At 44.2% G+C, this 25601-nt stretch overlaps 1 protein-coding gene across 4 annotated transcripts in view; it reads right to left on the bottom strand.

Annotated features, from left to right (window-relative positions):
- LOC144116035 (solute carrier family 22 member 4-like) overlaps window positions 1-25601 on the bottom strand; it is a 211713-nt gene that overhangs the window by 113010 nt on the left and 73102 nt on the right. The gene's annotated exons all lie outside the window — the stretch shown is intronic.

The following is a 25601-nucleotide window of genomic DNA, read 5'->3' as shown; positions in this document are numbered from 1 at the left end:
GGACATTTCATTTTTGTCACTTCCCGGCCGCAGCGGCCGAATTTTGATGGAGGCGAAGTTATAGAGGCCTGTGTTCTGTCCGTTGTGAATGCACGTTAGAGAAGCCCAGGTGGTCGAAATTTGCGGAGCCCTTCACTGCGCCGTCCCGCATAGCCAGAGCCGCTTTGGGACTTTAAACCCGGTAAACGATAAAACCACAAACCTCTTTGTCTCTTAGCGCATACACCTGGTTTTCACCTATTCCTATCTTTCTCTTCACTACATTTAGTCTTCCTCTGTTATTTAGAACATGCTCTATTTTCTCCATGTTAAACTTCCTTATGTCTACAACCTTGCGCCTATTTATTAGCTTCGATAGCTTTGTCAGTTTTATTCGGTCCGTAGGCTTGGACGCTTTCATGCTTTCGCGTTTCTTGATAATATCTTTCGTCTCCTGAGATAGCTTGCCGGTACCCTGTCGAACCATCCTACCACCGACTTCTACTGCACACTCCGTATTGATGGCTGTGAGGTTATCTTTCATTTTTGAACATTAGGATCGTGTTCCTCAGTTGCAGCCGAATATCTGTTTTACAGCGATGTTCTGAATTCCTTTACATTCTCTCTTACCGCCAACTCGTTAATGGGATTTCGTTTCACTAGCTTCTTCCAATCTCTCTTCAAGTTCAAGCTAATGAGACACCTCACCTTTCTGTGGTCCCTACAACGCGCCTTTTCGAGGACCTCCACATCCTGCACGATACCAGGGTGAGCGCACAGTATGAAGTCTAATTCATTTTTAAACTCACCATTGGGGCTTTTCCAAGCCCAGTTCCGGTTCTTTTGTTTCCGGAAGGAGGTATTTATGATCCGAAAATTTTTTTCTCTCTGTGAACTCTCATAAACTCCCATCTGCTACTCCTGGATCCTATGCCATAGACGCCTACAGCCTGCTTCTCGCCTACATTCGCATGCAAGTCACCCATCAGTACGGTATACTGTGATTTTACTTTAATCATTGTCAAAGTCAAAGTCAAAGCCAAATGTCAAAGTCAACTTTATTTTCAGCATCCAACGTGCACTGGATAGAAGTGATGATGAGGGGGGCGGGGGCAAGCAAAAAGCCGTTAAAAAGGTTTGACAATGCCCGCACCCCGTGCAGATGACAGCGAAGCAGTCCTGATATAAAAAGGTGTATGCAAATTAAAAGAAAAAAAAAGAAAGTTAAACAAAATACACAGTCAGCAAAAATTAAACTCACCGCGAGTACAATGTCACATCATGCACGAAACAGAAACGATACATGGAGACAAGGGCTTAAACTACAAAAACTTAGGACAAATTCGTACCCCAAAGTAGAGTGAATTTGTAATAAGGAAGTAATTACTCATTGGCATCCACCCAATCGCAGCCATACGGATGCAATGGAAAGCTATACAGCTTTTTCAGAAACTTCGTAATGAAAGAAAACGTCGTCCTAGTCCGGGGTAGGTAGGTGCGTAAGCCTGCGCCATCTTCAGCATGTACCTCCTATTTAGCCTAATTACGACAGCTGCGACCCTCTCGTTAATACTATAGGGCTCCTCTATGTTTCCAGCTATATCCTGATTAATGAGGAATCCCACGCCTAGTTCTCGTCTATCCGCTAATCCGGTTGTGGCTGTGGCCAAATGCGGCTGTGGCGAGGAAGGTGTTGTCGGTTCCGGTCATCGATATGAGGCCCCACCCCAGGCCTGGTTTCCAATATCAGCGACACGCGGAGTTTATTTTTTCTTATAGAAACTACTTTCGCTTGAAAGCCATATTTTATAGTGCAACATACTGCGTTTTCCTCTGGAAAGCTTGTCTGTTTTCACCGCGTCGTTCTTCACGTTTGAATAGGCTCAAGGTTGTGTTTTGCACCTTAAGAGATAGGACATACCTTTGATTGGTTGGTGCGGAAAGGCAAAGAAATGATCTAAACTAGGGTAAGGTAAAAAGTTGAATTAAGGTATATGAATTAGAGTGAAATAATAAGAAAAATAAATGCAACAGAAAAATCACAGAAATCTTTTGGAACAATATAGCAAGAACACCGAAAAGCGTAGTACAATTTTACATACCGTTAACTAAAGTCACGTGCCCGTTTCTCTAATGAAGTCGAGAAGATATTCACAAATCGGGATCAGTGAATCTACCTTGGCGTTCCCAACGAAGGAGAGATGAATCGGAGTCTACAGAGTAAGCCCTAACTTTGCGAGGAGGATTCACATATACGACCTCCTCTTAAGCGTGAACCGATGATAGGAGAGAATGTATTGCTCTTATGATCAACTTTTGAGCACGATTCGCAAATGCCTGTCGGATTGAATCCACATCTGCATAAATACAAATTTAGGCCGGAGATTCTGCACCGCAAGAGATTAATTGGCACCGAATGAGAATACAATTCCAGGGTGCATTACGGGCTGGTAAACAGTGGTATTCAGCAAGGAATCACGGCATCGGGTGGAAGTATGTTGGAAAATTTGGTTTTTGGGGAAAGGAAATGGCGCCGTATCTGCCTCACGTCTCGGAGGACACCTGAACCGCGCAGTAAGAAAATAAGTAAAGGAGGGAGTGAAAGAAGACAGGAAGAAAGACGTGCCGTTGTGGAGGGCTCCGGAATAATTTCGACCACCTGGGGATATTTAACGTGCACTGACATCGCACAGCACACGGGAGACTTCCAGAGGTATGTTGTTAGCGCAGAAAACAGGACATTGCTGACAGAATTAAGCACTATTAAGTCAGAAACGTCATAATACAAGACGCACTGAGAGCCTATTAAGCTAAGAAGTTGGGAGACCTCGTATGAAAAAACGCCGCGGTGCCCTGGGGCTAGGAAGAAGCCCGCTTTTTTTCACATTGTGGAGAAAAGAAAAAAAAAAAGGATCGGCTCAAAAGAGCATTCCCTGAGGTTTCGAGGAAAATTTAAAGACATGCAGTATGCGAGAACGACGGCCTGCGAAACCTTCCGAAGAACTTTCTGAGGAGTCAATCCAAGCGCCAAAAAAATTCAGGAAAAATAATCGGCGTGGGGCACGGACATGAAACACCTCTTTGTATATTAGCGGCTAAGTGCGCCTCATTGGATGGGAAAATATAGTGAAAAACGTGATCCAAATTAGCTTTTTCGTAGCCAACCCGTTGTAAAGAGTTGACATTTGCGTCAATGCTTGATCAGACCATCTGTGTAAATACAACTTGAGAAAGTCGAAACCTTGGCTCATGATTAGTGAAACAAAGGGCCGGGTGTGAAACAAAAATAGCTTAAGGGGGCAGGCTCAGATTACTGTAAGAAGGTTCGGAATACGAGAAAGTGCGAGCTTTATCTTAGGTCGGGCACACAGGCTTTTAGGTAGAGCACCGAGTTCGATACCGATGTAGAGATTCCGAGGCAGAGACGCAAAACGCGCTTTTCTAATAAGAGTAAGAGTTGAAGCTTGTAAACTGGGAAGCCAGAGATTAAGGTTGAAATGAACTACAGAATTGGCGTCACGCAGGTCTTATAAATAGCTCGTAGTACGTGTCGACGCGCACTAAAGTTTACTGCTCATTAATCCAGGCGGGGAATGTCACGTTCACCTTTTTGAGCATTATGCCTGAAGTGAGGCCCCCAGTACAAGCTAAGGTCGTATGGGACACCTAGATATCTGACTAATTCAAACCGTTGAAATGTGTCTGAACGATACGATAACGAGATGTACAGAGGGGAGTCGCTTTCAAGCACGTGCTCGCTGCTTTTGCACACATATAAGAATCTAAGTTTTGCTTGGCCAGCCAGACTTCTAAAGCGATTAGGTAGGCCTGCAATAACCAATACAGCGCGTGCATATCCTTTGCCGGAGCGAAAAAGCAGTGTCGTCTGCCAGCGTGAAACCGAATATCTTGCTGAATAGGTACATCTCGTACGACAAGATTAAAAAGCAGAGCGAGAGAACCGATTCTTGAGGCACAGCTCTGGTCTGAACGTAGGAGTCAGAAGAGAAGGCGCGTCGATCTGTGGAGACGTGCATCCTTTAAAAATGTTTGAATACATGTTCTGAGATAGATCGATGGGCGTAAATATGCAGGTGTTCAGAAGAAATAAATGCTCTATGCTGTCATAGGGCTTTGCAATACTCAGCGTCACCAAGACTGACACTTCCTGTTGTCGCATCAAAAAACTGATTCTGTGTTTTTATTCGCCATGCGCAGACCATATCGAGTAAGCTTGCCGTAAGCCAATCTGTGGTGGGTTGATGCATGAACCTCTTAAGCATGCCTTGAGAGGCGCCCGAGTACTACCTAATCGAATAACTTTACCAAAGTGTAGGCCCAAGCTAATAACCGAATATTGCCGCTTTCGAATAATTTCGCTGAGTCTTTTAAGAATATAATTTTCGCCACCTTCTAGTTTTGTGGAACCCATGTTTTTTTTCAATGATGAGATGAAAATACCTAGAATGCTCTCAGCGAACTCATGGGCTAAAATATGCAGCATGCAGACCCTGATACTATCGAAACCTGGAAGTGAAGACAGTTTCGATGAAACTGTGCTTAGCAGTTCCCACTGGTCAATTTAAACACAATGGGAGAGAAGGACGGGGCCGATTACACTGGCCCTTCTATGCTCATGAAAATGTAATACTAGACCCTGCTAATAGAATTCCTGGTTATCTTTGGCCTCCCGTCGATAAACCACCCGAGATTTTATTCTGTGTAAGGCTGGGGAATTATTTTTGCACTCCGTGAATCTATATGGAGCTTTCTTTTAGCTTGGTTTGCAGACATACGAATTTTAATCTAGATTCTCTTCCTCCTTAGCTATTGCAATTTCTCTCTTAAATGACGCTGAGTAAAATTTGTAGTTAATCCGAATTGGAGGCCTCTGGTCGTAAGGCAAGCCCTTCCTTGCAGCATTTCTGTAGAGATAAGCTTCTTCACATTCATCACTTCACAATGGGGAAGGCATTTTAATACTGTCAGCGGAACACACAGTGAACAGAGATCGTTCAGCAGCATTTAAAAACAGGAAAACACTTAGTTCTGTCCGATCTACGTGAACTGAATATAAAGCAAGGGAGATGCGCATGGAAGGTTTTTAGGTAGCATAGTTTACAGATTTGGGCCAGAAGCACTACCCCTGAGGGGAGGGTACAATATTGTGAAGCTAATAGAAGACTGGTCACTTGACGCCCCACAGTCCACTACGAGCCATGATCAGGTTAATTCAGATCAAGCCCGTTAATTATGTTTTAGATGCAATCGCGCCTTGCTTAGCTTACGCTTTTAACATCTCTATCTCAGACGTACCTCTTCCTCGCCGTATGGAATATGCCAAAGTAACAGTAGTACATAAGGTGACCGGAATCACTTATCAAATTATGGTCCCATTTCAATTTTGCCAGTCTTCAAAATGAATTAGTTCTAACTTGCCCAACACAGCGTACTGTTAAATTATATTGCCAGGCGTTTCAAAGCGCTTTGAGAAACTTATTTTTGAGCGCCTCACATCGTTCACCGACCGCTACAGTATCATAAGCCTGTCGCAATACGGGTTTCGTAAAAACCGATCAACAGAATTTGCCCTCATTTCTCAAAAATAATTCATATTGGATAACTTTGAGGACAAGCCTATAGTACTAGACATTTTTCTTGATTTCATAAAAGCTTTCAATCTCGTTTACCATCAAATATTGCTCCGCAAACTTAACTAGTATGCGATTCGTGGAAAGGTTTCATCACTGTAAACTTCGTATGTACAGCATCCCAGACAGTTTGTTTATAAAAATGGACACTACTCAGATGTTAAAACGTTGACTACAGGCATTCCCCAAGGCAGCATTCTTGGCCCGTTTCTTTTTGTGTTATATATTAACGACATTCTACTCATAAGTGAACCTGACAAATACATATTATATGCAGACAATATAGCAAAGTTTTTTTCGGGAAGCAAAGGCTCAGACTTATGTATTCGTGCGAATGGCACCCTTCCGCAAATTAATAACGGGGCATGTAACAACTATTTAAAATTTAATAGCAATAAGTCTAAAGCAGTTATATTTCATACACGTAACACGAATATTGAACTGCCTCTCCTCCTGCTCAAATATAATGTACTGGAAGTTGAACCGTGCTATAACTCTTTAGGAGTTTGCTTCAATGAAAACATGTCACGGGATAGACACATTGAACATTTGTCCGGTAAATTATCTAGCACCATTGGTCTTATACATAGCTATTGCCCGACGTTCCTCATATCCATTAATACACTACTTTTTAAATCGCTCTTCATATCTTTGATTAACTATGGTATCCTACTGTGCGCCACTTCAACTACTGAAAACATGCTCAGGCTGGTCGAATTGAAAAAACGTGCCATAAGAATTACATGTAAAGTGCCATACCAACATCCTACAGCCGACTTATTCAAAACACTAAATGTTACTCGCGTGGACTCCATGTATGGCTCTAGGTTATGAAAATGTCACTGATCAAACACCTCATAAAAAACATCCGAACCGTGGCTGAATTAGCCGAATTAAATAGAAGCATAGTGTCATACCCCGCACGTCATCCTGAATTCTGGAAAGTTGCCAAATGTCGTACCAATTATGGTAAACACATGCTAAAATACAATTGAGTTCAATCCTACTATTTATTTACCAGAATACTGGATGGTCTCCAGGGCTAAAAGTTGCTTCCTACAACTTGGTTGGGCCCTGGAGCCGTTTACAATGTGGCAGCAGACATTAATGACAGAGTACGGTAACATTAATTACAAAACTGTGTAGTAGAAAGCATAAGAAAGTAGAGAGCGGCTGCAAGATATATTGCAACTATCAATTCTTCTCAATTACAACTGAGAAAAGTGTACTCGTAGCTCTTTTTGGGATTTGAAGTCTATCTGTTTTTCCTTATTTAATAAGACCGGCAGATTGTGTTTTAATGATTGCAGTTTGTACTGAGTGCGAAAGTGTTGGACTAACCAGGGTTCAAAAATTCGAGTTAAAGGAGGAGTAGCTGCAGTTTGCAGCAGTGCCATCGAACGAAGGAAACTCTGGCTCTCATACTGAGAAAACTAGAAAACATGTAACAAGCGATGTTCATAGTAATGGTCAAATTTAATAATATTGTATTTTGCACAGAGATGTCCTGTCGTAGAGTGACGATAAATAGTAGCTATGTAGCGAATGCACCTTTTTATTTATTATTTTATTTATTATTATTTAGATATACTCCAGGCCAGCGTTGGCCCAAGCGGGAGGGGCATGACAAAACACAAATCACAACACCACGGGAAAAACCTTTCATGTGACACACAACAAAAATGAAATTTAAAAAGATGAACATAGCAAAGACAAAATAGAAATGCATACCGAAAAACTGAACATATGAGAGTCACTGCCTTTTTAGTTGAGGAAAAAAGTTTTTAGATAAAAGTTTTTTATCAGAACTAAGATCTTTTCAATTTTTTCTCTTGTGGTGCTTGCCCACACCAAACTTCAGTAGCTCATGTGCGGGGCAAATAAGGCGCTATATAACTGATGTGGAACTTTTTGCGACAGAACAGTACAACACCACGGTATAGCTCCAGTCACTGAAGAAATTTTTTTTGCAAGATAGTTGACCTGAGTGTCCCAACTCAAATGGCAAGAAAAATAGACACCTAGGACAAGGTCAATATTTTTATACTGAATCGTTAAAGAATTTTCTAGAATGAATTTCTTATTTAAGGGTCGAAATAAAATAGCTTGAGCTTTCTCGGTGTTTATTTTTATGCGATTTAATTGGGACCAGACAGACATTTTTTCAAGTACACCATTGCAATGTAACACAAGGGCATTGGGATCATTACCAGAATTAAGCACAGTACAGTATATAATGAACTGAACACTGTTGTCAATATGAACTATGACATTTATATATATCTTAAACAGAAGCGAGCCTAATACACTCCCCTGTGGTACACCACAAAAATATTGGAAGCAAGAACGACTATCTGTTGTTAATACACACTGGCTTCTATTGATGAGATACGGGTTAAGGAAGACATGAGATTTTCCGCGCATGCCATATAAAATGAGTTTTTTTTAAGAAGTATGTTATGGTCGAGTCGGTCAAAAGCTTTGCTGAAGTCAACAAAAAGACCGAGCGTATATGTTCCCTTTTCCATGCTCTGTAATATATTTTATTTTATTGAAAGCAGCGCCGTATCCGTAGGTTTGCCTGTTCGGAATCCAAACTGACAATCTGTCAAAGGCTTAATTTTATCTAAAAAATTTATTAAGCGTAAGTAAATGATCTTTTCTAGTCCTTTGGAGAAAGCAGGTAATATAGAAATCGGTCGATAATTAGTTGCTTCAATTCTGTTTCCGCCTTTAAAGATTACAGCGACTTTTGCTCGCTTCATGCCCTCATGAAACGTAGCCGATTCAAATGCTAGGTTAAATATATAAGGCAGTACTGGAATCAGGAATTGAATTGCTTACAATATTGGAATTATTTGTATGTTGTCATAATCAAGTGCCTTGCTATTTTGTAAGCATAGAAATGATCTGTGTACTTCAGTTTCGTCCGTCTGGCGAAGAAAGATGGTTCCAGGGGTATTGATGCTCATTGCGGGCAATGTTGTTAAGCTGTAGTTGTTATGATTTGAGACATTGGTAAAGTGATGATGGAAATGATCAGCAAGAACTTTAACACTTTGGTCGGCGCCGTTAACTGTTAAAGTTTCTGGAGACGGATCACCTTTACCTCTGCCGAGTACATTATTTATTGTTTTACAAATAATATCTGCCCATTTTTGGCCTATGTCGGACAAAAGATGCTCGTAATAAGCTTTCCTTTCCTGCTTAAGCGTATAATTTAGCTTATTTTTAAAGGTTTTAAATTATTTATTGTTTTCCTCCTTCCGTGTGCGAAGAAAGTGAAAGTAAAGACGGTTTTCCTGTTTGATTTGCTTTAGATGTCCGTGTGTCACCCAAGTTTTCTTTGCCTGTTTAGAACGTTTCAGAGCTCTAAATGAGAAATGTGCTGTATACACTCTCGCAAATATTTCTATGAATTTGGAGTATGCTTCGTACACTTTAGTTACCTTAAACACAGGGCTTCAGTCACACGTGCTGATACTATTTTTAAACGACCCAAGCGAGTTGTTCGAGATATGCTGAGAACTGAATGATTCTGCTAGTTTTTGGCTTAAGATTGTGTTTTTGACATAGGTCATAAAAACAGGACTGTGGTCACTGATGTCACTTGAAATAGTGCCAGCACTGGTAACAATGCAGATGTTCGTGGTAATTAGAAGGTCAAGGGCAGAGCAGCTTGAAACAAACACGGGTTGGCGAGGTCATCAGGTTTGTGAAGCCAGAAGCTTGAATCTTGTTTCTAAGTTCATTTGCACGATTATTATCTCATAAAACATTAATAATAAAGTCGCCTCCACCAGTTAAACAAAACTTGTTTCTGCTGGCAAATTCCAATAAGTCATCAAGCTTATTCAGAAACGCTTTGATATTCCTTGTGGAGGACGGTACAAGACGCAAGCAACTTCATTGTAATGACAGCAAGTGATAAGCTCATTGTCATCAGTTGTCACGGCCTTGTCATCAGTTGTCATCAGTTGTCACGGCATTGTCATCAGTTGTCAGGGCCTTATTCAGTGCCCTGTCGCGCTTCCCAGGTGACTTGAACTGAACAATGACAAGGCTCTTATCACATCTCGCGTAGGAACAAGGCGGCAGGCATCTAGGTCAGACTCAGATATGCTTTCATTTACGAGCGAGCCGATTTGGGAGATGACGTTAATAACGTTTGAATCTTTGTGCTTTCCTACCCCACGTACCTCGAAGTTGCAGTTTCTTTAATACTATTTTGACTTTATTTTGCGAATTTCAAGATCGCGATTTTTACTTATTTATTTATTTATTTATTTATTTATTCAAATACTCTAACGACCCGAGCGGGGAACAACAGTAAAAACAAAGCAACAAAAATTTGCGATAAGTACAAAATTAGTTGACCGGGAACACCATGTTGAAAAGCATAAACACTCAAAATATAAATACACATGGCAACAAACATTCAAGTTGTCTTCGAAAGTAGTGCTTCAAAAAGAATGCAAAAAAAATTGAAGGATGAAGGTTACAGCTCGAAGTGGCGTTTCAGGGTGGTTACAAACGCTTCGTAATCATTTGCAGATGAAATGGCGCCAGGGAGTAGATTCCATTGTCGGATGGCGAGGAGGAAACGCGAATGAAAGAGGAGGTTAGTTCTAGCAAAGAAGGGTTCGACTTTGAGTCGGTGATCAATGCGTGGGAATATCTGATGAGCCGGCTTGATATGGTACAAAGCAAATGTAGAATGACTGAGATATAATTTGTAGTAAAATGGCAGTATGGAAAGCATTCTAAGTTTTTTGAGAAGACATAATTTGAGAGATTTTTGATTTCAGTTTCACTCGCTGATCGCGAGTAGTTCCTAGATATGAACCAGGCGGCTTTATTTTTGCAGAGAATAATTTTGTTACTAGGTATGCTAGATGAGGGTTGCATATCAAAAAGGCGTAATCCAATTTTGAGCGCACTAATCTAGTGTATGTTAATAGCTTTGTGTCTGGATTAGCTAAACGTAGGTTACGCCTGAGGAAGCCGAGTGTTTTGAAACATTGTTAATAACCGTATCGATGTGACTGTTTCATGAGAGGTCTGCTGGTAAATGCAACCCTAGATATTTTATTATGTGTGTTGATTCTACACACTGTTCAAATGGTAATGACAAGGTTCGGCCCTAGATATTGTGATAAATCTAACAACGTTTGTTTTTGAGGTGTTAATTTCCATTTTCCATTGTGAGCACCAATCATTCATCTTGTTAAAGTCTGTTTGTAGACGAGTTGAGTCGGAAGGATCAGTAATCGGTCTGTATATCACGCAATCATCTGCAAATAATCTGACTGTAGAATTTAGGTTATTGCTTATGTCATTAATTTAAACTAAGAACAAGATAGGCCCGAGTACAGACCCTTGCGGTACTCCCGATTTAACGGGGGAGGTGGATGATGAACGCCCATTAACAAGAACTGTTTGATACCGACTAGCCAAAAAACTCATGATCCAAGAAATAGCCTTAAAATTTAAGTTCAGATTCTCAAGTTTTTTTTATTAGACGTATGTGTGGGTCTTTATCGAATAATTGGGCGAAATATACAAATACGGCGTCTATTTTAGAGTGAGCATGAACAGCGTGATGAAGGTCAGTGATCAGTTCAAACCGCTGTGTTTCGCAAGATGTTCCGGTTACGTTATCGCCACGCTGAGGCGAGCACCCCCAGCAAAGTTTCAGCAGCCGCATTCAAGTCCTTTTTAAAAGCATATATTATTCAGGACTCGCGTTCAGACAGGTTGATCCAGGTTTAAAGAAGAGAAAAAATATGCAATGGTCATGTTTTCTTCTTTTAGCGATACAGTTTTTTTCTTTAGCTGCTCTGCAAATCGTTTTGTGGAGGGGCCGACGTCTGTCATGTCTTGATAGCTATTAGACTTGATATGTGACAGGTGGAGGCTACCCGAAAAACGTTTGACAGCACTGCGGCGACCCGCTCTGGAGAAATGCGAAAGCATGTGCTGCTGCATTGACTAAGCGCCTCTTGTGTGCGCCTAGGTGCCTCTTCGTCACCCTTGCGTCGTTTTGTCCCGTGAATTCGGTACGACGTCATCACTTTATAAATAGAAGACTAGCGCTAAGACGTGAACAGAAAAAAGAACCAAACAGGACGAGCGCAGTCTTACGTTTGTAATCAATCACAATCAACTAGCTTAGATTTCTGCCTTGACGTCATTACTTTGTCACGTGACCTCGTTTTTTTTTGCCGTAATCTTGTCACGTGGCTTTGGTGTGACGTCATGACTTTGTCACGTAACTTTGGTATGACGCCATCACTTCTCAAGTGACTTCGTCATTTTTTGCGTCTTCTTTCACGTGACTTTGGTCAGCACTTATCATTATAATCATCACTTCCATCATCGCTATCATGCTAAATCTAATTTCCCTTAGTTCAATAATTACTGTGATTAATTATTTATCTCATAATAACTAATTAATGAATGTCATCATTAGCCTTTATCACGGCATATTACGCGACCCATTAATTCATTATTCAAATACATTACTCGCACACATATTTGTGGCGTCATAGCGCGGACACATTTGGCGACACATTTAAGCCTTCATGTTTCGCGGACATAACCTTGAGATTGGGGAATACAATGATTTCGCATTAATGATGAAAAAGTACACAAACTATGGCGCCCAAGCTTATTTACCGCACTGCCCCTGAGGCTGTCTGGGCTAGGATCACCAGCGCACCGACAGTTATCGTTGGCTGCGCAAATGCAGTGCGCGACGTCTGTGCAAAGTCTTCTGCCTAGGATCAAGAAGGCATTGTTGCCCTTTGAGTCCGCACATTCTAAGACTGTGAAAAGACGAATTGCTGTGAATAATTTCCGCAATGCATGCACTGAAAAAGAAGCTGCCATCACTCTATAAAGAGCAGCTTTGAGAAACACCTCCTACGTTAGGAGGCAGCGGGGTTTCCAAGTAGTAGAAAACTTTATTCACAAGGAAAATAAAAAACACTAAGAGAAATATACAATGGGTGGTGTCTTCATTTCAAGACTCCATTGGCCTTGGCCGCCGCTCTAGCCTGCGCAACGAGTGTGCGCTGCTGATCAAGCTCCGAGCTGAGCAGAGAGGCCTCCCATTGCTCCTTCGTTCTATGTGTTGTGATGTCCGGGGGTTTCGGGCCCTTACATCCCCATGTAATGTGGTATGCATCGGGCCGGTCTTCGCACCACGGGCATTCGCCTCTGTATCGCTCGGGGAAAATGATGCTGCATTTATAGAGATTGGGGAAAGTATCGGTCTGGAGTTGCCTCCAGTCCCGAGCTTCCTGAGCGTTAAGCTTCTTATGTGGAGGGGGGAAGTGCTGTCGTTGTGTTCTTAGGAAGTGGAGTCGTGTGTTGTAGGTGACGGGAACTTCGGGGAGAAAGCTTGAGTCGGGGTTGGAGCCCGCTCGGTTGGTATGTCCTCGAGCTAGTGCGTCCGCGACCTCGTTGCCCTCTAATCCCGCGTGACCAGGCACCCACGTTATCTGATGTCTTAGGGAGGAAAGGGCGCTCATAGAGTTGGTTACTATGCCCAACAGCTTTTTGGGTATTCTGCCTGCAAGTAGGAGCCGACAGGCTGCTTGGGAGTCGGTCATAACGTGTACACCCTGGTTGCGGGCGTCGCCGTACTGGATCGCCAGCAGGATTGCTGCCACCTCTGCTTCCGTGATCGTCGTGTGCTTCAAGGAGGCGCTGACAACCTCGTTGTGGGAGGAGTTCACCGCAACTGCCGTCGCCTGCGTGACCTCGCTGTGTGTTGCAGCGTCGACGTACACCGTGTGGGGGCTGCGTGCCGCTGTCCGCTTCAAGTAATTTATTCTGGCTGAGCGTCTGCCCGACCCGGCTCCGCTCGACATGTTTTTGGGAATCCGGGAGATGTACACCCGCGAGCGATATGTTGTTGGGAGGCTGGTCGTGCTCTGTATTATCTGGACGTCTGCCGGGTAGCCCACCCGCTCCAGAGTTTGCCTTCCGGTGTCCGTGCGAAGGAGGCGTGCACGTTGCGAGAGGAGAACAGCCTCCTGGATCTCCTCGAATGAGTTAGAGAGGCCGAGGGCCTCTAGTTTGGCGTTTGAAGTGTAGATAGGAATGCCCAGCGCATATTTGTAGGCAGTACGTAACATGGCATTGACTTTGGTTAGTTCTTGTCTAGTTAATTGCAGGTACGGTAGGCCGTAAGAAACGCGGCTCACCACAAGTGCTTGGACGAGGCGTAGCGTGTCCTCCTCGCGCATGCCTGTCCGGTTGCGTGCCACTCTTCTGATAATTTTGGCGACTTGGTGTGTTGCGGTGGATAACAGCTTGATAGCGTGGGTTGCTTTTCGATTACTCTGGAGCCATAAGCCAAGGATGCGTATCTGTCGGGTCTCCCGGACGGGGACGCCGTGTAGGAGGACCTGAATGTCTCCTGGAGACTTGTAGTTACGTCCTTCTATGCGGATGATCTCTGACTTTTCCGGCGCACAGAGCAGTCCGCACTGGGATGTCGTGTCCTCGACGCAGGTAGCAGCTTGCTGCAGAGTTTCTTCTTTGGTCGCCAGAGAGCCTTTGGTAGTCCAGATAGTTATGTCGTCGGCGTACAGTGTAAATCCGATGTTCGGTACTGTTTGAAGGCTTCTGGCCACGCCAACCATCGCGATGTTGAAAAGGAGAGGGGAGATGATCGAACCCTGAGGCGTGCCTTTGTGCGGCATGTCCTGGGGGTCCGACCGTGTACCTCCTATGCCGATCGTAGCTGTTCTGTTCGATAGGAAATTTTGGACGTAGTGAAAGACGCGTTCCCCACAATTTAGGTTGTTCAGTTCTCTGAGGATGGCATCGTGAGACACGTTGTCGAAGGCACCTTTGAGATCAAGGGCCATCACAAGGTGCTCCCCTCCGCTGGGAACGTGCGCCAGTACCTCTTCCTTGAGTAGAAGGAAGGCGTCTTGAGTAGATAGCCCGGATCGGAAGCCGATCATGGAAGGAGGGAAGAGGTTGTTGTCTTCGATATAGTTTTGCAGACGAGTTTGGATCACCCTCTCGTAGAGCTTACCCAGACACGACGTGAGCGAGATGGGGGCGGAGCGCCTCAAGTGTGGGCGGCTTCCCCGGCTTTGGGATGACGATGATTTCGGAGTGTTTCCACTCTTGAATGATATTCTTTTCCCAGAGCTCATTGTTAATGTACTGAGTTAGATCCTCAATTTGGTCTTTGCCGAGGTTGCGTATTATGGCGTTGGTGATTTTGTCCGCACCTGCCGCCGTATTACGAACGCAGGATCGCGCCGCAGCGTATACTTCTGCCGTCGTTATGGGGGCGTCCAAAGCTCGATTTGGGCTGCCCTGGTAGGTAATCGTGCTAGGTGTTGTAGTCGCACTTCCTATGTATCTGTCACGGAGCGCTGCGAGAAGAGCTGCTTCGTCACCCGGGAACAGGTGGGAAACCCGCTTGAGTGTACGGGTCCCTTCGGACTTGGACTTGGTTGGGTCTATCAGGTTTCTGAGAATTGCCCATGTCCGAGACGTGCCCAAAGTGCCTCGCAGAGACTCGCAGAACTGTTGCCAGTTCTGATGCGAGAGTTGCGTGTTGTACGTTTGTGCCTCTTCCGTGAGCTCGACTATGCGGGTTCGAAGTTGGCGGTTCAACTTTTGGGTCTTCCAACGGCGAACGAGTTTCGCATGCTGATCCCATAATTTGAGTAGGTGCCTGTCTACCTCAGGTGTCTCGTTTGTGCGCTGTACGACTTCAAAGCTCTTCCTGAAATCGGTTGCTGAATCCCTGCTCCGGAGGATGAAGATGAAAAAAGAGAATGCGAAGCTGGTTGATGTTGTTGCCGCTGAACAAATAAAAGATTTGAAGTTACGCCCTATGTGCACGGGCTGGCACACAACATTACGAAAGTTGAAGTTGCAAGCTCTGGGGCTGTGCTCGCGTATATCGCAAAGCAATGCACCCTGGCCAATCCCCCGCCGTGGGTATGTCTCATTAAGCCTGAGGAACTCATCATCATCATCGTCATCATCATCATTATCACAAGGCAAATCGAGCATCCCTAGTTGTACAACAAAGCATGAAAATGTTTTCACGAAATGTTGCACAAGAGTAGTGTATACGTTTTTCCTCGCATGCGATGTCTAAGTGACCAGCTGCGCTAACAACTCAACTAATTGGGTATTACTGATGGAAAAAACTTGTCTCGTCACTGTCGTGAGTGTGGCTGCTACCCGCTGTTTGGAAACGTAAGCATTCTTTGCTGAGGTACGGAAAAAGAAGGACGTGGAATTTCAGAAGCCTACTACATCAGGTTGCATGGTGAAGATGGCCTTAGCACAACTTCGGTAGGCCTTCTTGAAAAAGAAATTGCTTTTTTGTAGCGTGGGCGATAGTTCCGCTGCTTCTTCTGTTGCCATTGTCCGGTGATGGGTTTGGTTCGGCTGCGCATGTCCTGCGAGCCTCACTGAGAAGCTGCCCTGTTCAGTAAAGCGCAGTTGCTAGTCCAGTCGTCATTGTGCGCATTTCTCATTCTTCTATCTCATCTTTACGACTAGTTTTTCGCCTATACATCAACTGGCCCAAATCTCAACTATTCTGCGATTTACGAGCGTTACAGCGTCTCTGTGCGAAAAAAATTCGACCGCCAGCGAGGTGATAGGAGACATGTCCGACGAAGCCTTTTGCGATTAACTACGATTTCAAGTACACTGCTGACTCCTACAGCAGAGAATTCGCATTGCTGCATGCTTTTAAAAAGGCGGAGGCAGAGGGCTGCTTCTTCTTGCTTAAGGCTCACTACGAGCGCTTGGAACCATACCCGGCCGTTTGCTGCAAGGAACCTGAACGTGTTTGCTGTTTACCTCGGTGTAAAAATGGACAGCACGCCACGGTTGAACACAAGCGTGGCATGCTCCGAGGTCACTGGACTTCTTTTTTACGCATTTTTGTTTTCCATCAACGGTCTTGTGTTCACTTCGATGGCGTCCCTAGCTTCCTTAATGCTTCGCACCAGCCACCGGCAATGGAACGCAATAATCAATGAAGGGTACCTAAGCAAAGTTTCACGTGCACCAAATAGTTGGGGGCGCGTCTTTCGCTTTAAAATCGTCCGCAATACATCGGTATATACGGATAACCACATAGAATTCGCCTACGAACCGGGTAAGAAGTTCATAACCCAATATCTTCTGCCATGCTATGCCGCTTTCAAGAGCTGAATGGTAGCTCTGGCGTTCAAGTTGACTTCACTCGTTTTAATCCGATTGAACTCATTCACCAAGTCATCAACTTACCCCGGATCGGGAATGACCCCAAACAAATAAGCAGTTATAATAACCCAGCTTTTCTTATGCCTTACGTGACCTGTACTAACTTTGACATCACAGCCACCGTTTCGCTGTTGAAACAGAAACAACCTGAGGGAAGAATTTCAATTAAGAATTGTTTACATGACATATGCGATTCTCTCGTAGAGATTAGTGATCAGTAATACATTGCGGATCATCACAAAGAAATAACACTCCGTTATTTCCGGTATTCCGGTACTCCTGTAACGTCTCAAGTCACCAAGCTTTTTAACAGACGACACATATTCGCTTTGGTAGCAGAGTCAGTCACATTGGCCAGAATTTAGAACGTGATTGCATCTGAACGTTTGCTGAAGGACCAGTGCAGATAGAAAAAAAAAGAAAAAGCGACCCTCACTTAAAGCAGAGCTTTAATAAGCTCGAAAAGATGAAAAAAATAAAATACCATCACAATCCCTCCTTTTCGTAAGCAAGCTGCAGAGAAGCGAATGCAGTTTTTTGTGCGCGCATCGCTGCGACCATGCTGCATCGCAGTTCATTTTAAATCGGCGATCAGTGAGTCCTTTTCGGTCTTGACGTTGCGAGTTTCAATTCAATGGCAGCAAGAAAGCGCTTCATTTTCAAATTCAATTTTCGTAGCAAGAAATGTCTGTTGCTGCCGAAGAAAATTAGCCAGAAAGAGCTATAAAATCACTTTTTGCTTAGAATGAAAAAAAGTCCTTTGTGCCCCTTTAAAGGGGGTTTTTCAGCTTTCACGGCCAGCACTGTCCATATGCATCATAGCGAAGCGTAACTTGTCGTAACGAGTCAAAGAAACGCTTCCAGACAAGGCTCTCAGCAAAGCCCAGGATTTTTGGACATCAGTTTTAATGGTGAGGCAACTGTGAAGAATTGAGTTTCATGCTTGAGAATATCATTCTTCGTCACGGTGCGCATCAAGAATTGCTCAGCGATCGGGGTCGCGTCTTCTTGTCCGGCGTCGAGGAAGCTCTTCTTCCGGAGTGTCATATCGTTACCCTCACAACGTCTTCGTACCATCCGCAGACGAACGGCACAACCGAGCGCTTTAACCGGACCCTCGGCGATATGGTGGTTAAGGATATTTCTGCTAATCACTCAAACTGGAACCGTATGCTATACTTCGTTACCTACGCTTACAACTCTGCAACGCAAGCAACCACTAGCTTTTCCCCGTATTTTCTTCTCTATGGACGGGAGTCTCTATCCGTTATGGCACGATCCTCTCTTGAAGCCCAGATTCCTCCAAATTTACAGCCGTCTTTCAAGCCGCCGCGCATGCCGACGAATGCCGTAAACTCACCCATTCCTTTACATCTGACGACCAGCACCGTCAAAAGCCCACCCGCACCGCTCCTGCCTGTTTCCAGCCATCTTATCGTCCTGAATATTTGGTTTGGCTATGGGTGCCCTCGTACAGCCCGTGCAGTCTGCAAAACTGCCGAGAAAATACCAGGACCCTTATTGTCCGCTTCGACCGCCCACTTGCCAACTTCGACCACCTAAAACCTACTACGACGCAGCTATCGTCTTGTGTCCCTATAGGCCCCCAGGAATTCGCTTTTCACCCGAGGGGTATTGCAAGAAAGACAGTTGGGGTCCGATGCCCAGCAGCCAGCGACGCTGACGTTCGAGGAAAATAGTAACGAAGACGAAGATAACGAAGCTAATGCTGGCGCTCATGGACATTGGACTGCTGAACAGCACAGTGCTTACAAAGATTGTGGCTGTCCACATTAATCGTGCGACTTACCACTTTATATAAAATACGGCTGTGGAAATACCGAGGGTAATGATTCTATATTCCAATGCATAGCGAAATCATCTTTCAAACTTGGTTCGACCGCTTCGAGTAGTTAAAACGGTGAAAAAAAAACAATAGGAAACGTTTTTGACGACAGGAAAAACATTAACTGCAAAAAACTGCAAGCCTATCGAGGCGAGATGTGGGTATAATTGATTGTTCCAGTGGAATCTTACGATATGTTAAAAAATGGCGTTCATAAATATTTTATCGCTGAAAAATGGGCTTGTCGAGAATTTATGGGTATGTCAGTATATATGCGCGCAACGGTTAGTACTATATGTTAAGGGCGGAGTAGCTAAGGCCGGCAATCTGAGAACGGAAGAGCTCAAGCCTCGTGTACCTAAATCCTGCCCTAAAAGATTTTGCTGAGAGAGAGAGAGATAAAGATGAAGATGGAAGGCAGGGATCTCAACCAGAAGGGAGTTCTGATTGGCTACCCTGCATTGCGGAAGAGAGATGATGGGATTGAGAAAGGAAATAGAGAAGGGGCGTGGGGAACAGTCATAATGGTCCCTAAAGCCAGTCGCCCTCAGCAAGCAAAACTGGAGTACTTGCTGTGGGGCTAGTTGGTTCATAATAATATTAGAATGGCGCAAGAGAACGAACACAGGAAGGTAGAAAGATAGCAGGAGCGCCTTGCTAGCCATTTTTTTATCTTTTTGTCTTCTTGTGTTTGCTCCCTTGCTCCATTCAAATTGCTTATAAAGAAAAATTGCCTTGCTGGCCTTGAGGGCAGTCGATTACAGTGGCCGAGGCCCCAGGATATTATTCTCTGTTAAAGAGCGAGGATCGAGGTGGTCCAGGGCACAACGCAGCGTACGTCTTTCCGTCGCCAAAGCAATGCAGTCAGGCAGGAGATATCTAGTTGTTTCTTCGTAGCTACATATTTCCCGAGCAGGGCTGTCGGCCATAGCAATGCGGTACGTGTAATGCTTTGAAAATGCAGCCCCGAGTCACAGACGGCAAAGCAATGCGGCTTCGCGACGTAGCACATTAAGGGGAAGACGAAGGCACAATCCAAGGTCCAATGCCTAAAGTCAGCGGTTGAAAAACTGGCCAATGTTCCACACATAAAGTGTGAGCTCCAGCGCCAAGCTGCGTAGCTCACAGGTTGCGTCAACTCTTGACATAGGAATACAGACGAAGTCCGTCATTGCTGGCAGATCGGGTAGCGTCGTCCGCATGGTTTTTTCCTGTTATACCGCACTGTTCTAGCAGCGATTGAAAATGATGCCTTGACCTTTCGATACAGCGCAGTGGTATAACCCGCAAATCTCTGCAACCAGTTGTTCATGCGACCTGCGGCATAGAGCAGCTAGTATGCCTTGAAGGACTACTTTGAAATCAGTGAAAACTGATCATTAATGTGGAGGTTTGTGGCTACGTACTCAACTGCAGCCCCAATGACAGCTAGTTGTGCATTAGTTGAGGAAAAGTTTTTTTGAGGTACCTGAACAGCTGCTGTGTCCTGGAGAAAGAAGCATCGGATACATCCGCTCTACACCTCAACAATACGAAACCAGAAATGCAGTTTACTCTTGAAGAAGTCGATGCTGCCTCTCTGTCCTGCATGAACAGTCACCTCCATAATTTTGAGCACGTACCTAACAGCTCTCTTTGTTTCTCCCGAGGTACCGCACGTAGATCTCCGGAACCGGCGCCAGGTGCCCCGTGGTCATGATAGGTGAGGCAGATCATGTGGTGATGATGGGTGAGGCATGACGGGTGAGGAAGATCACGTGCTGCCTTCGCGGTGTGCGAGAGGCCACAATGTATCCTCGCACAGGCATGATGCAACGCACGCCCGCTGAACGAGCGGGAAGAAAGGCTCCTACTGTGAGGGTGATCTGTCCTCGAGGGCGCAAGAATGGTGGAGTACTATGGCCTACGGGGAAAAAGTAGTTATGATCAAGTGGATTGATGGGGAGGAAAGGCGATAGCGTTCTAATGCCACATCATTAATTACTCTCTGTTGCTGAAAAGCCGGTGTCATCATACGTGTCGTGAGTCCCTACTTGGAAGAAAGATTGGTGGTGGGTGTACCACAGCACACGTAGAGAGGAGGGTTGAGTGCGTCGAAGGTGTAGTATACAAGATCCCCCTTTCATGCGGTGGATGGTATGTTGGCCGGACTGGTCGATGTCTCAACGACCGCGCTGAGGGAGCATCACAATTCTTTGGACAGGGCAGCCGGTTCGAATTTGGCGCTGTACTGCAAGCAACCTAAGCACACGTGCGCCCCATTGCTTCATCAGACATCCGTCATCTTCAAACATAAAGATCAGATCGTAAGGGAACTAGTAGAGCATATCACATTGACAAAGGGGGTGCAGCACGCATTAGCAAGCCCTCATTATCACTGGCTAACCACGAAATCACCTGTTTGGAGCAAGCATTTCCAGCGAGGTAGATTTAAGATGTTCAGTGATGACGGAGAGTTTCTTGAATATTTTTTTAAATAATAATAAATAAATAACTGGTTTTTGGGGAAAGGAAATGGCGCAGTATCTGTCTCATATCTCGTTGGACACCTGAACCGCGCCGTAAAGGAAGGGTAAAGGAGGGAGTGAAAGAAGAAAGGAAGAATAGGTGCCGTAGTGGAGGGCTCCGGAATAATTTCGACCACCTGGGGATCTTTAACGTGCACTGACATAGCACAGCACACGGGCGCCTTAGCGTTTTTCCTCCATAAACAAGCAGCCGCCGCGGTCGGCTTCGAACCCGGGAACTACGGATCAGTAGTCAAGCGCCCTAACCACTGAGCCACCACGGCGGGGCGAATATTTTTTGTTCTGTTTAGTTTTTGGCGGGAATAGTGTATGTACACACGTCCATAATAAATCACCAGTTGAAAGTCAGCGCTCGTGTCGTCGTGTTTGTTCCGTCTTCCTGCTTTTCTGCGCTGTTTTACCATGGATAGAAAAATCTCGTTGGTTGCGAAGAATTATAAATTGAGCTGAAAAGGAAATTCAGTCAACTTACGTTTCGGAAGGAACCGAAACCAGGACGTTCGGAATGTGAGACGGAGGCGCTACCTATAGTCCACGATGGCTTTTTTTAAACGCAGTATTTATTACAGTGAAGTAATGTTTTATGTGCAGAACTATGTATAAACGAGGAAGAAAACGATCAAAAATCAACAGAATGCATATACAACAAACCTAAACAACCAAGTGCAAGAAAAGACCCGACGCAGGGCAGATACTACTACATCATAATACCATACACTTAAGTAACGACACACTAGAAAGAGGGCAATGAAGAGCAGAGCACTAGGGGTAGTTGTGACTGGCTTAAATTTAGTCAGGGTGTACAATTACTTCATTTTGCTGCAGTGGTCTTCTGTAGAAACAACAAATTCACAATGACCGTCCATGATGCGCGTTTCCAGAGGCTCTGTAGTTCTCTCAGAAAGAGCGTGTCTAAACGCTCGCCAACAAATTGCTGTGCAGTGAGATACCGCACACAATGCGGTGGTGAATTGTCTTTTTTTCAATGACTGCTGCAGTGTACTGCAAAAGTGTACTACATCTTTGCAATCGAACAAACAACGCTCAATCATTTCTGGAGCATCACAAAGGCGGCGATTTACCGTGAGCAGAAAAAAGCCCTTTTTTCTACCATGTTTCAACGGGCAATGTCTCGCTATGTAGCTTATAGAAATATGTTTGGTACACGGCGATAGGGGCATCTACCTACTCCTGTGAGTGCGTCATCTCCCTCTAAACCAAAATACATAAAACATTACATAGGTGGAGGGAAGGGAATACCGATTAAATCCTTGTACAACTGTTTCCTCGAGACTGAAAACAGAAACTCAGGGGAGAAAAGAACAAGCAGGAAACGAACAGCCAAATGCACCTCATGCATTAAGCCCCACGAACACAGGCGATCACAAACATGAGAAGACCCTACGATTACGGTAAAATATGAATTAATTGACTTGCGAGAATGCGCGCGATATTGGGTGTGCAGTGTCACGGAAAAACATAAGACGTGAAACTATCTGCCGGACATACAGGTGGACTAAACCAAGGCCGCCAGCACTTACAGGCCGGAAAATGTTATCACGCTTCGCAGATTCAAGACATGAATCCCACACAAAAGTGGCGGCGAAAACCCTGTGATAACGCTAGATATAGAGTGTTTTCTATGAGTATCGAGCTCATAGTAATACATTTAAATACTAATTTTATATGAACACAATTGACAACTGGAACAAACTGCCGAAGTGCCTAGTGGATAGCCCAAATATGAAAACCTTGCTTGGTAACTTCACAGCCTTCAGTGCATGAACTTTGTAATGTGTTCGTTTGATATGTATGTGTATACTGATATATGCCCACGATCGTATCATGTGTCTGGGGGCGCAATGTATTTGTATTTTTTATGGTATTTCATTGAGATATTTTGCGCTCATCCCTGCTTGCAGTCAAAGCAACTCTGCGGTCTTAATAAATAAATAAATAAATAAATAAATAAATAAATAAATAAATAAATAAATAAATAAATAAATAAATAAATAAATAAATAAATAAATAAATAAATAAATAAATAAATAAATAAATAGATAAATAAATAAATAAATAAGCATGCGGTTGCCCTGCAAAAAATCGAGAAACCATGGGGGACAAAAGTCAGAGCGAAGCGGTGAAGCTCTGGCTCGTGGTCTTTCCAGTAATCTGCACTATGCTTTAGGCATTCAAAAGGACGGCAAGGCACTTGGGTGGCCTCCGTTTCCGTCGCATACCAGCGTATTCGGCAGGTGTCAATCCCCAGATTCCAAACCGGAGACCGCAACTATTAGAAAGATTAGTCTGAGCTGCCGACATTGAACCAAAGTCTTCTATTAAACGAATTACCTCATCGATGCTAGGCTTACCAGCGCAAAAAAAAAACCGCGAGGTCAAATACCTTCAGTTCGTGACCCATATTACGGAAACCACTGACGGCTCTACTTTTCATAACACTTATGCAAAGTGGCTCCAAGTACAGCGTGAACAGGAGCGGGGACAGTTGGCAACCTTGTTTCACAGTGGACTGAATGCAGACTGGTTGTGAGAGACAGCCATTTACAATCAAGCGCTAGGAACAGGTTTTCAAACAAAGGCGTAGCCCAGAAGAAAGAAGTGAACCAATATTGACGTGATTTAAAAGAAAAAAAAAATGAATCGCACACTCGATCGAACCAACGCCTTTGCCTGGTCAGTGGACAATAGTGCCAGTTCATGAGTGTGATGCAATGCTGCAACACCGTGCGGACCACATGTAGAGTGATTGTCTTGACCATTCCCTTAAGCCGGATGTTTGAAGAGGTCCAATCAAAGTCGACATTGCAAGCTCTAGGAGATCTGAGTACTTTAGCGAAGGCCTGGCTGGTTCAAGATGAATAAAGGTGGATGTAGTGAATGCGTTGGGGTCCTTGAGCCAGTGAAGTATTTTAGTGACGTTTACTGATTCGTAGATGAGTAATTATGAGCGTGCTAATTAGGAATTAGGTAACTGAGTAGTAGATGCGAATGGGACCCGAAATTTCTATAGCTTAGGGCAAACCTTAAGCGCCTCCCAGTTTATTTCACTGGGAAACCTGTTCTCGTTCTTTTCTTATCCAATTTCTATTCGTGAGCGTTTCTAATACTTACATTTTATGTGTGATTCCTGGCCATGTACATTTTTTGCGAACTCACTCTTTGTTCTGCCTCTCCCCTACGTGTGTGTAGAAGGGTTGTCTTCTCTCCACCTGACAACGATGGCACGTGGCAGGCAGAGAGAGGGAAATCTCCTTCCGCACCACCTGCCAGAGTTGGTAGCTGCAGGCTTCTCGGAGACGCCGACGTCACACTGCTTTTTCCTTCATACGAGTGCTAATGCTATTGCAATAAATGCGGTTACGGTGAGCATAAAGACGGACGGAAAATGAGCAATTTATTTTTGACGACAAAGAAGCAGACAAAATAATATTAATGTCAGGGTGTGTGTTTTCACACAGTGCGGTTCATTTGAATCAAAAACCGTAAGTCAATATACTTGCGCTGTTGCTTGCGCAGACAAGAACAGAATATATGAGGGTCTCTGTGGCTATACACGAAATGACCTAATAGTCTTTGAAACAAGAAAAGCCAAGGTAAAATATTTTTGTTCTTCTTCAGTGGAAGTTTGAGTTTGAGTGAAAGAGAATCATTTTATTCTTCTTAAAAAATCTAACCAAGTAATTGTTTTCGAAAACAGCTTTTCTGACAATGTGAGATAATCCACTTGCTTCCTTTAGCAGCCAAACCCACTACTTGCACATGTCATGCACGGCGATGATCTAGCATCTCTGATATAGTAGTAACTCTCTCCTCTTCTAGATGTGTTGGTATTCATTTAAGTGTAGGATACATCCACGGTACTCAGCACCCCCAGACCCAAATCAATCTCTTGACATGATACACTCATTTTAAACCGCGCGAGGAAAGTTGAAGGAGAAATAGGCACCCGTGAGGAACCCTTAAGCGCTAGATTTGTAACATCCAGACTGCCATAGCTGATACCTTCACTGTGCACTGAGCAGCTAAAGTCAAGTGGCATGAGTGGCTTATTACGATATATGCGCGAGGTTTACTACAATCCAAAGACCTTTCCTTATCAGTCCTAATATATTCGCATCATAAATGGCACCCAATGACTAGTCCAGCCAGCAGCGTGGGGTGGCAGCACTTGAGTCTATGGCGAGGGGCAAACGAACTACAATGCAACAGAGATCATTGAATTACTCCCACCGTGCATCGATGTATCCTGACGTTTAATATTACATTCACCAGGTGGCCAGGAAGACGAGAGAGCTTTGAAATAGCGCGCAT

Source organism: Amblyomma americanum, chromosome 1 (assembly GCF_052857255.1).
Source record: "Amblyomma americanum isolate KBUSLIRL-KWMA chromosome 1, ASM5285725v1, whole genome shotgun sequence".
Lineage (NCBI taxonomy): Eukaryota > Metazoa > Arthropoda > Arachnida > Ixodida > Ixodidae > Amblyomma > Amblyomma americanum.
The sequence above is the reverse complement of the archived record's forward strand: the minus strand, read 5'-3'. Positions and strand labels throughout refer to the sequence as shown.